This window comes from Colobus angolensis, unplaced genomic scaffold (genome assembly GCF_000951035.1).
Source record: "Colobus angolensis palliatus isolate OR3802 unplaced genomic scaffold, Cang.pa_1.0 Scaffold15, whole genome shotgun sequence".
Classification (NCBI taxonomy): domain Eukaryota; kingdom Metazoa; phylum Chordata; class Mammalia; order Primates; family Cercopithecidae; genus Colobus; species Colobus angolensis.
Window position 1 is genome coordinate 8,919,047 of NW_012114599.1, and position 11,935 is coordinate 8,930,981.

Here is an 11,935-nt window from a genome sequence, read left to right on the forward strand (position 1 = left end):
GCTCGCGCCGGCGCTGCACGGGAGTCAGCCTACCGCCGCCGCCTGCTTTGTGCTTCCCACAGAAGATGGGAGCGACCTCTTCCTGATCGGGAGCTGTTTAAAACGAGGGAGTGCGCCGTATTTCCTACTAGCGTAGAGGAACGGAGGAAGAATCCATTCACACTCCCCAAACCAGGTAGGATCTTATGATGGGCAGGCAGAAGGCATTTGGTCCGAGACCGAGAACTATTTTCCATTTGCTGCTCGTAAGGCTACACTTCCCTCTGCTTTGGCAAACGAGCGGCTTCTAAATTTGTGTGTGTGTGTGTGTGTGTGTGTGTGTGTGTGTGTGTGTGTGTGTGTGATGTGGTGGTGCGCGCCTGCACATTTTTCTGGGTGTCCGCGCTTCCCAGAGTGAAATTGCTCGAGCTGGTGCGTCTGGGCGTGAGGGTGCCTGCCTGCCAGTGCAGGCTGCCGGAGGAAGAAAGGGCTGCTAAGGAGAGATGCTGCACCCTGCACCGCGCTGGGCTCTGAGGATTCAGGGCGCGAAGAGCTGAGTCCACCCGGAACGCAGAGCTGCTGGGGATCCAGGCGTCCCCACCCACTGGACTCTTCTCCGCGGTCATCCCTCCTCCCGGTAATCCTTGGGGTCTTTCACCAAGGCCACACTTCCGAGCCCTCTTTTCCAGCGGGCGCTGGGTGCTCATTCACGGACTGCGGAGAGGAGGGAGGTGTGGCGGGGCAGAGACAGACGAGGAAGAAATGTAAGGGTTAGCAGGGAGTGGGCTGCAAGGTCCCCGTCTCTGGGCACTGTGCCGTGGTGTGCTTGGGGGATTCTGCACACAGAGGCATCTTTCCCTAAGAGATTGGAAGGGAACTTTGCAGCTGCATTCTCTGCCTCTGGAGCTTTGCTGGCTCTTGGGGGAAGTGGTCTGTGTTCTGAGATGTGAAGATATCCTTTTTGGCTCCTCCTTAATGAAGAAGAGGGCGGTCTTATAGCTGGACAGCCGGCCAAAGAAACTAAATCCGCCCAGGCGATGCTCTTGAAAATACAGTATGTGTGCATCCTTGATTCTTTAAATCCACCCCCTGCATCACCCCCGTCCCCCCACCCGCCCCCCAACCCCGTGGATGCTGTTGCTGTTTGATGAATGGCTTGGGCTGGCAATTCGTATTTCCCTCTCCAAAGTGGTAGTGGTTGAGTTGAGAACAGGGTTGATGAAATTTAACAAAGCATTTTTAGAAGAGAGCAATGTGCATGTTGTACGCAGTCATTGGAAAGTCATGCTTTGCACTAGGTATCCTTTTAAAGACCCCAATCCTGCCTCCTCTGAAGCCGCTCGCTCTCCTGCTAGTCAGCTACTAGTGGTTGTGAATATAACAATACAAACTTTGTCCTGCTGGAGGTGTAAAGACTAAAGAGAGAAAAAAGGATATCAGTGGGAGGTGTAGTGGAAGAAGCTTTTTTAAAAATGACAGATGTGGTGAAGACAGTACAAGCGTCCTGATCATGGAGGAGCCTCTAGCTGAGTAGGTGGAGATTTCTGATCAGATCTGGTTAAAGGCATTGCTGGAGTATCTCCAGATATGAGCAGTTGAACATGCACAATCTGAGACTTGTGCGAAGATTTCCCAAGAGAAAGAGGGAGCCACCAGGAGAGAATTCTGAAAGTATATCTCTGTTTCCCATGCCCCCACCAGCGTGCACGCGTGTGCGCGTACACACACACACACACACACACTCTCACTCGCATGCTTTCTCTTTCTCTCTCGAAGCTACTCCTGCAGCGAGTCAGGAAAAAAAAAAGGAGGAAAATGAATCTAGATGTTTCATTCATTTCAAGTAAGAAGACAAAGCCGGAAGAGGGATGATTGATTTTAGGTTCCTCTTTCAAATCCTGTGTTACTTGGATTGAGCTCTCTGGGTTTGCTAAACTTGCTTAAATGGGAGGTTGGGCGGGTGTGAAAGCAGGAGGAAGGAAGGGAAAACTAGCTCCATCTTTCAGGCCTTCTGAGTGAGAAGGTGGGGGAGGACCTACTTATTTCATCAAGAAGCAAGATGTGTGCTCTTTAATGCTTTTCATTTTACAAATTCTGCCTGCTTGAAGAATTCCATTGGGATCTCACAGCTCTTTAGCTAAGATTTCTCACACCTCCTATAAAAGAAGCCCTGATTTTGCCCCCTTAAAATGGTTGTTGTCTTTTTTTTAAAATGGAGTGATTAATTCCTAGAAAAACAACAGCAACAAAAAGGACTGAACAACAGAGATAAACCATTATTTATTGTTGAGCTGTATAGGGCTACAAAGGATGTAAGAGTGTCATGACAATCAGACTTAATTTACTCTGTCTTGAAAGCTTAACAGGGCTGAAAGAGGAGAGTAATGAACTAAAATAATATGAAGGCTGTATTTTCTTTGTATCTATCTACCTGTCTACTTTATTATTATTATATAATGGTTTCTACTGTAACGTTTCAGATTAAGAATTAGATAGTCCTTTTGTTGGCCAGGGGAAGAAGAGAGCTTGGGAGTAACAGTGCTTTCACTCCCAGTAAAATTACAAAAGGAAGGTGTGATATAGTCAGTAACACCTATAGGACTATTTGCAGGAATTATGTTAATTGCTCCATTAAGCTTTCTATGTTTTGAAAAAATAAAATATATTCTAAGAGAACTTCAGCATTTGTTAAAAAGCTGTGTTTAACATGCTTTTGCCAGGCAAAAATAGACTTCTATTTACTTGCAAAATAAACACATGATTCCTTTCCTCTTAGTATTCAATCTATTTCTTTGACAAAATAAATGATGAGAAAAGCTCTGCAGATCCAAGGAAGTTGCAATTCCCCTTTAAAAAGCAAGCCATAGATGTGGTTGCCTCAAAGTAAGTGCATTTTGGGACATTAATGTCTGTTTGTTTTTTTATGTTGCAATTCAGTGAGACAAGTTCTTTGTTCGTGATGCCTTTAGGTACAGGGAGGATAGTATATAGGTAAGAAGGAGACTGCCCTAAAAACATGGAAATAAACAAAATTCAAACTGAAATATAAATTAAATCTGGAAAAGAAATGCAGCCTCTAAAAGAGGCTATTAAACCACACATGTTGCATGTTTTATATTTTTGTTGTATGTGTGTATGTTGCTTTCAAGTAAACATTAAATTGTCACTTTGTATTTGCTAAGAATTTAGGAATCAGTGTGCTATTATCTCTACTCGTTATGGTCCCTTTCTTTGTTTTTGCCCCCAAGGATAAATGTGTTTTGCTAAAATATTATCCAAATATCACTCATACTTGTAGTTAAATCCTTCATCATAACCTCCCATACCTCATAGACCCCTCATCATAATCCCTACCAAATGGTCTCCCATCTGACCAAATTCTACTGCTCCCTCTTGTGGCAAACATTCTCCCTGACTTTCTCTGGGTTCCTGAATCCTATCTGACATCACTTATGGCTCCTTTAGCTGTCTATCACTTTGACTCTAATTCTTGGTAGTAACGGTGGCTAACAAAACCAGTGGATTTCTGTACTAGCTGTTACCACTTTTCTTTTTAAATGAAGCTATTTCTGTTCCCTAGAGATATAGCTGAGATTTAGTGGAAATAAATATCAGGTGTTTTCTGACCCATTGGAATGGACTAGATTCTGAGAATGTGAGCTTTCAACGTCTGCCTTTGAGATTTGGATTTGGATTCAGGACTAGTCCAGTGGGGCCTAATTAAGTACGGTGGGATTACTTTCAGTTTTCTTTCTTCATCTGCCAAAATCTCTTTTTCTTTCTCTGTCTCTCACCGGCCCTCCCACTCTGTCACCCTCCATCCCTAACCCTCCATGCACACATATACATTACAAAATACATTTTACATAATACATATTTCAAAGACCTAATCAATGATTAGGTTCTCAGTAGTACGTATTAATCAAACAGTCCATTTTCTGATGTATTTTTCCAGTATATTGACTTAACTTATAAGACAGTTGCTCATAGTCCTTGCTGCCTCAAGTGATTTTTGTAGGTTCTCTTTGCAGAGACTATATTGAATAATAGGTGTTTAAATTTACATTTGAGATTGTCCTTTGATCTGCCTAGCCAAGAGTGTAGATAGTAACAAGACAAAAGTTTAAGTGAATCACATTTCCCCCTTATCTGAAACTTTCTAGTGAATTTCAGTACAAGGAGGGGAACACATGGAAGAGGAAAAGCTCTGGCAGCTGAATCAAGAAAATGCTTTTGTGATCAAGGGCAAGTGCATTGCAGGCAGCAGTCTATACTGGGATTTGAGGGTGGGCAAAACATTCCCAGGTTCAAAGCATTTATTTCTTGGGCAAAATAGGATCTGAAACTTTCACAATTAGAACCATTCATTTGAATAAAGGAATTCTATCTAGTAGACCCTAAGAAAATGAAATACCATCCGAGAAGGAGCTACCATTAATTCTCACAAATCATTAGCATATGTTCATTTTTTTTTTTTTAACTTGGATTGGTTTATCAGGTCAGCTGGCAGACAAAGTCCTGAGGGCCTGGAACACAGGAAAATACAGAGAATGTGAAGTTTAAAACTAGGTTGCTGCCCAGTTAGTGCACTCAGAGGGCCGTTTTGGTGGGGAAGTTTGGGGGATATGAGTGCCCAGGAATGGGGATGTTGATGGAAGGATAGAGAGTAGCCAAAGGCAAAGATAAACTCTCCAAATTTGGCTTCTAGAGCAACGAGGGTAATAACAATTTGATGCTTTCTTGAAGATTTAACCCTTTAAGTCCTCTTAGGAATGGGCAAAATATTTTCCCTAGAGTGAACTTACATCCTTAAAATCTTGAATAGATTAGACTGTATCATTTTGCAGTATGTATTAATGCCCGTAACCTAGAAAATGCTAATGTGATACCAATTCAGACAAATGGTTTCTTGCACATGTAACAGATCTAGGAAACTAGATGTAAATATTAAAGATCATCTTAATTTTTTAAAAAAGACAAGAAAGAATAATTACTTTGATGTCATTGCATGGGAAGTGAGAATAATAATTTCCTGGTTGGATCCAATGTGAGAGGAAGTCAAACAAGGTAGTGATCCAGCAATTTTCTTCAACCAAACCATGATATTTATGGAGCACTCAGTGTATACAAGGCCCTGTGCTTGGCTTTTCAAAGAATGCAGATGATGAAGAAAAGTTAGTGACATTTGTTGAGCACTTTTTATGTGGCAGGGACTAGTCTGAATGCTTTACACACGTTTTCTCATTGGATGCTTATGAGTATCCTGCAGGGTAAGGAAGCATCGTTATTCTGACTTAATGTTGAAGACTGTGGTTCAGTAAAATAACTTTGGCCAAGGGCTAACAAGCAATGGTTAATAAGGAAGGCTCTCCAAAAGCCATGCTCTATACTGTTCTCTGTTCCAGGAATATCATGGTCTAGAACACGTATACTGAAGTACAAGGCTGAGCGAGAAAGATCACTCCACTGCAATTGAGCAAAGTGCTGAAGGAGTTGAAAGGAAGAAGAACATTGGACATGGCTTCACGGAAGAGGAGGCATTTTAATTTATTCAGAAAGAGTGAAAAGGATTTTGGAAACAAATAAGGCCTAGCCACTTTTGAAACATGTCAAAGAGCCCCAGCTTATTTATGACAAGGCAACCGTGGAGAAATGTTAGGGCAGTTTCTAGACTCTTTCATTCTGTTCTGTGTCCCAGTCAGGACCATGCCACAGAAACAGGATCTGAAACAAAGAATAACATAAACTATTGCACAAATGCATTTTACACTTGAAACCAAAATGTAGGATGAACTTCCAGCATGGCCTTGGAGGAGAGACGCTGTACCAGTCAGAGGTGAGGCAAGGGATAGACCACTTGCTAACTGGTTCCTTTATTAAAGGTGATGATTCTGTTTCCTCTACTAGGGTAGGTGGTTTTAATTCATCTGTTTAGCACCAAATGGTTATGCTGGTGCTTTTACACTTGAGCTTCTAGAACTTCTCTAGCTTCCAGTTTCTTCAGATTTTCCTTAAAGCTCAGGACCCAAGGCCACCCTTTGGTTCTCTGCTGTGCTCGATGAATAGCATCGCATCCTGGTAGCAGGTTGAGAGAATCAGACAACTTACTCTACACCCAAGCTTTAACTTCCTCTGTGGGCTGTGTTAGAGCCCCAACTGTGGGTGGCATCAGACAGTTTGGAGAGGTGCCCATCAAATGTCTCTCAGAAGTTTCAAGTCACTCATCCAAAATGCTCTTTCAAATGTTTGGGGATGTGGACCCTCGAAAGCTGAAATTTGTGAGTCGGTGTTGGGCACAGTCAATGCTTCTTTCCCCCTGACTCCTCCCTGTCTGCCTTTCTTCCCCTGGACATGCAGCTAGCTGTCAGAAGTTTTTTTTAAGAGCTTCTCTTTATCAGTCCTTCTGTTGCTTCATACCATAGCCAGCACTGGAAGAGACATCTGACATCACCTAGTTTTGCTTTGTGTTAATTTTTATATTTTACAAATAAGCAAATGGAGGCCATATAAAATTAAATGATTTGATAAGACTGAAACAGGAGCTAGTAGAATCCGGTTCTGTGACTCTGAAATCATTTCAGCCAAGTCACCTCTTTTCTCTTTCCCTGTGTAGAAAGCCTCCAGAAATTTGCCGATGTTTTCTGGGCCTCAGGAACTCCTAAATGTCTAGCAAGGATTCTAAAGGGTGGAAAGGAAACTGACTTTTCATCTAGTTTGAGAATACTGACTAACAAAATGAACCACCCTAGGGTCCTCAGACTAAAGGTCTCTGAGGTCAGCAGACATATTCATGATAGTTACAACATTTGCTTGAATTCCAAAGGTGGTATATTTGACATTGTGCTAGTTACTTAGCCTTCTCTGTGTTTACTTTCTTCATATATTATACTTTATTAAATGGGAATAAAAATATTAGAAAGGCTTGTGATTTGTGTGAGGAGTAATAAATTAATATTAGTAAAATATTTGGAACAGTTTCTGATACCTGAGTGCTCAGTAACTGTTAGCTCATTACTGAAGATATAAATGGTGAGAGAGGGCCTTGTTCCTGCCTGTGCGCTCCCATGTGAATACATTGATTGGTGTGGTGAAGGGGTTGCCACAGGAAGGTAAAGGAAGATTAGTACACACATAATGACATATGCCAAAGATCAGAGAGCTGATTTTTTAAATGGCCAGATAGTCAATATTTCTGGCTTTGTGAACTATAGGATCTGTCATAATTTATCAACTCTGCTGTTGTAGCAAGAAAGCAATCAAAATATGTAAATGAATGGGCACGACTGTGTTCCATAAAATGTTATTTATGAGCACAAATTTGAATATCACATAATTTTCACATCATGAAATATTCTTTTTTTTATTTTCCAGTAATTTTAAACGGTAAAACATTTCAATTTTTGTGGGCCCTTTGAGAACAGGTAGCAGGTTGAATTTGTCCCATTAACCATAGTTGGCCAACTCTTTGACACACACAGTGTAGATTATGAGAGACACAAATGCAACATTCATAGGCTTGGGGAATCGTAGCAATTGGTGTTGGTGTAGTGTGAAGAGAAATGGCCTAGAAATTCACAGAATTTGCTCTGGAGCCTAGCTCCATCACTTCTGAGATATGTAACTTTGAAATGTCTCTTTCAGTTATCAGTGTTTTGTAGAGATGGGGGTCTTGCTCTGTTGCCCAGGCTGGTCTTGAACTCCTGGGCTCAAGCAATCCTGCTTCAGCCTCCCAAAGTGCTAAGATTATAGTCATGAGCTACTGTACCTGGCCTAGATGACGTTTAAGGAACTTCCTGGCAATCAAAGTAGTTTTATAAGGGAAATTTGACATTTGAGATGGGTCATGGAGGACAACCATAAAAACATTAGAAAGGATGATGTGATACATATTTGGGTAATTTTCATTTAGTAGCTCAGCTGACTACTAGCTGATATATTGACTAACAGTAGACCTGCACAGATGGACAGGTGTTATATTATAGATGACCTTGAATGCCAAAGTGTAGGATTTGAATATCATAGCTGCAGATTGTTAGCAGAATTTCCTAGTTTTACAGATGATACTGAGAGAGGGAAAATGACTTCTCTAAGGACATATGACCGGTCAGTGCAGCTGAGAACAGCACTCATTTCTTTTAGTTCCTAGACCAGTGAACCTTCCATCTACCACATTGACCCTATAAGTGTGGTAGAATGCAATTAAATGCAGTTGCATGACTCTGACCTCAGAGAGAAAAAGTCTTGGATAAATTATAGAAGCTACTTTTTGTCTCTTCCAAACGTGATCTCATACCCCAGCATATCTAAGAAGGTAGGTCTGTGAATAATCCTGTTACAGAGAAGGGTAATTACAAAAGTGTCCACCTAAGACCTTAAAATTCAACAACCTTTTGGCTGGTTTCCTGCAGTGTGTCTTTTAAATCTCAGCTTGGATGTTATTTTTCAGCTGAACCTTCTCTAATACTCTGATAGGTAAAGTCCTCTGTTACTTAGTTTTACAGAGTCACGTTTTTACTTCCATAGCATTTATTTGAGTTAGTAATTATGGATTTCTTTTTTTAAGTTCTGGGATACATGTGGAATGTGCGGGTTTGTTACACAGGTATAGATGTGCCATGGTGGTATGCTGCACCTATCAACCTGTCATCTAGGTTTTAAGCTCTGCATGCATTAGGTATTTGTCCTAATTTTCTCCCTCCTTTTCCGCCCCCCCCACCCCTCAAAAGTCCCCAGTGTGTGTTGTTCCCCTTCCTGTGTTCATGTGTTCTCATTGTTCAACTCCTACTTATGAGTGAGAACGTGTGGTATTTGCTTTTCTGTTCCTGTGTTAGTTTGCTGAGGATGATGGCTTCCGGCTTCTTTCATGTCCCTGCCAAGGACATGATTTCACTCTTTTTTATGGCTGCATCATATTCCATGGTATATATATACCACATTTTCTTTATCCAGTTTATCATTGATGGGCATTTGGGTTGGTTCCAAGTCTTTGCTATTGTAAATATTGCTGCGGTACACATATGCATACAAGTGTCTTTATAGTAGAATGATTTCTGTTCCTTTGGGTGTATACCCAGTAATGGGATTGCTGGGTCAAATGGTATTTCTGGTTCTAGATCCTTGAGGAATCGCCACACTGTCTTCCACAATGGTTGAACTAATTAATAATCCGATCAACAGTATAAAGGCGTTCCTGTTTCTCCACAGCCTCACCAGCATCTATTGTTTCCTGACTTTTTAATAATTGCCATTCTTACTGGTGTAAGATGGTATCTCACTGTGCTTTTAATTTGCATTTCTCTAATGATCAGTGATGATGAGTTTTTTTTTATGTTTGTTGGCTGCATAAATGACTTCTTTTGAGAAGTGTCTGTTCATATCCTTTGTCCACTTTTTGATTTTTTTTTTTTTTTTGGTAAATTTAAGTTCCTTGTAGATTCCAGATATTAGACCTTTGTCAGAGTGTGTAGATTGCAAAATGTTTCTCCCATTCTGTAGGTTGCCTGTTCACTCTGATGCTAGTTTCTTTTGCTACGCAGAAGCTCTTTGGTTTAATTACATCCCATTTGTCAATTTTGGCTTTTGTTGCAATTGCTTTTGGTGATGTAGTCATGAAGTCTTTGTCCATACCCATGTCCTGAATGGTATTGCCTAGGTTTTCTTCTAGGGTTTTTATGGTTTTTAATTTTACATTTAAGTCTTTAGTCCATCTTGAGTTAATTTTTATATAAGGTGTAGGTAAGGGGTCCAGTTTCAGTTTTCTACATATGGCTAGCCAGTTTTCCCAGCACCATTTATTAAGTAGGGAATCCTTTCCCCATTGCTGGTTTTTGTCAGGTTTGTAGAAGATCAGATGGTTGTAGATGTGTGTGTAGCGTTGTTTATGAGGTCTCTGTTCTGTTTTATTGGTCTATATGTCTGGTTGGGTACCAGTACCGTACTGTTTTGGATACTGTAGTCTTGTAGTAGTATAGTTTGAAGTCAAGTAGCGTGATGCCCCCAGCTTTGTTCTTTTTGCTTAGGATTGTTTTGGCTATACAGGCTCTTTTTTTGTTCTATATGAAATGTAAAGTAGTTTTTTTCCCTAATTCTGTGAAGAAAGTCAATGGTAGTTTGATGGGAATAGCATTGGATCTATAAATTGCTTTCACAATATTGATTCTTCCTATCCATGGACATGGAAGGTTTTTCCATTTGTTTCCCCTCTTATTTCCTTGAGCAGTGGTTTGTAATTCTCCTTGAAGAGGTCCTTCACGTCCCTTGTAAGCTATATTCCCAGGTATTTTATTCTTTTTGTAGCAATTGTGAATGGAACATCATTCATGATTTGGCTTTCTGCTTTTCTATTGTTGGTGCATACGAATGCTTGGGATATTTGCACATTGATTTTGCTTCTTGAAACTTTGCTGAAGTTCCTTATCAGCTTAAGGAGTTTTTGGACTGAGACACTGGGGTTTTCTAAATATAGAATTATGTCATCTGCAAACAGAGACAATCTGACTTCCTCTCTTCCTATTTGAATTCCCTTTTTTTTCTTTCTCTTGCCTGATTGCCCTGGCCATAACTTCCAATACAATGTTGAACAGCAGTGGTGAGAGAGGGCATCCTTGTCTTGTGCCAGTTTTCAAAGGGAATGCTTCCAGCTTTCGCCCATTCAGTATGATATTGGCTATTGGTTTGCCATAAATGGCTCTTATTATTTTGAGATATGTCCCATCAATACCTAGTTTATTGAGAGTTTTTAACATGAAGGATGTTGAATTTTATCAAATGCCTTTTCTGAGTCTATTGAGATAATCATGTGGTTTTTGTCATTGGTTCTGTTTATGTGATGGATATAATAATGGATTTTGGGTAGTAATTTAAATGAACAGCTGTCATCTGTCTTCTCAGCTAGATAATAAGTTCCAATAGGAGAGAGATTATGTCTGTCTATCTCATGATTCTAGCCCCAATGCCTCGCACTTTGCTAGATACATGAAAGACATTTGATACTTTTTAATGACTGAATGTTCTCTCATTAATCATTGATATTGATGAAAATAATTGTTGCATTAGCAAAGGCTTCATAGATAGAAGTTATCTTCACTTGCTAATTAAATTATTAAATAGCATTTCTTCCTCTGGTGACTTTTTTCTCTACCTTTTTCAATGACTCCTTTCATGACCACCTTCGTGATAGATAAATTCACATCTATTATAATCCTCATCTATCACCAAAAGACAATAATTTAGCAGTGTCAGCATAGTTACTAACATTAAAACCATACCACTTAAGCCAATTTTAATAATTCTTCAAGCACAGGTATATAAAATTGGTTTAAAGAACATATTCACTAGATGCCCTATCTAGTAGAGAAAAACTATTTCTCTACCAGATTTCTGTAAGAATATTGTGTTTTCCCATGTCACCAACACTCCCTTTAGTCCTCTAAATAATAAGATTTGACTAGTTTCTAAGATGATTTTCATTTTTAAAGTGTATTGTAATATGTAATAGACAATATATAATATTGTAATATGTAAATATACACTTGGTGTTAGAACCTTGTCACTGATATTGTCAGGAACTTTAGAAAATTGTAGCATGCAATACTGTTGGAGAGTCACCCTTATGTGAGCACCCATCAACTTGGCTTTTTAAAACATGTTTCTTTTTACTTCCTACTTCCGCTCTTTTCAAGAACAGCTTATTCTTTCAAGGACTGTAATTTGAAACTAGCAGGAAAATGTAAGACTTACAAGCCTCAAGTTGATAGGATTTTCTCTTCTGAAATGGTATCTGCTTGAAGATGAATCCTAATGACTCAGGGAAAAAGCTGATGAAATTCACCAGCCTCTGCTCACACAACCAGCATTTACCTTGTTTAAAAAAAAAAAAAAAAAAAAGAATAAAAAAAAAAAAATAATGTCTGGACTAACATACAACTTGAAATTGGATTCTATATTAAACATCCCC

General features: G+C 39.8%; 1 protein-coding gene across 2 annotated transcripts in view; it reads left to right on the plus strand.

Moving 5' to 3' along the window:
• Window positions 1-11,935, plus strand: part of SLC8A1 (solute carrier family 8 (sodium/calcium exchanger), member 1) — a 394,332-nt gene that overhangs the window by 57,156 nt on the left and 325,241 nt on the right. Inside the window, exons 1-2 of one of the 2 annotated variants that reach the window (XM_011935926.1) lie at window positions 71-175; window positions 5,385-5,617. The exons of the other annotated variant lie outside the window; for it this stretch is intronic. The gene's annotated coding sequence lies outside the window, so the exon portion shown is untranslated. Of the gene's footprint in view, window positions 1-70; window positions 176-5,384; window positions 5,618-11,935 lie in introns of those variants that run through there. 2 annotated transcript variants of the gene reach the window in all.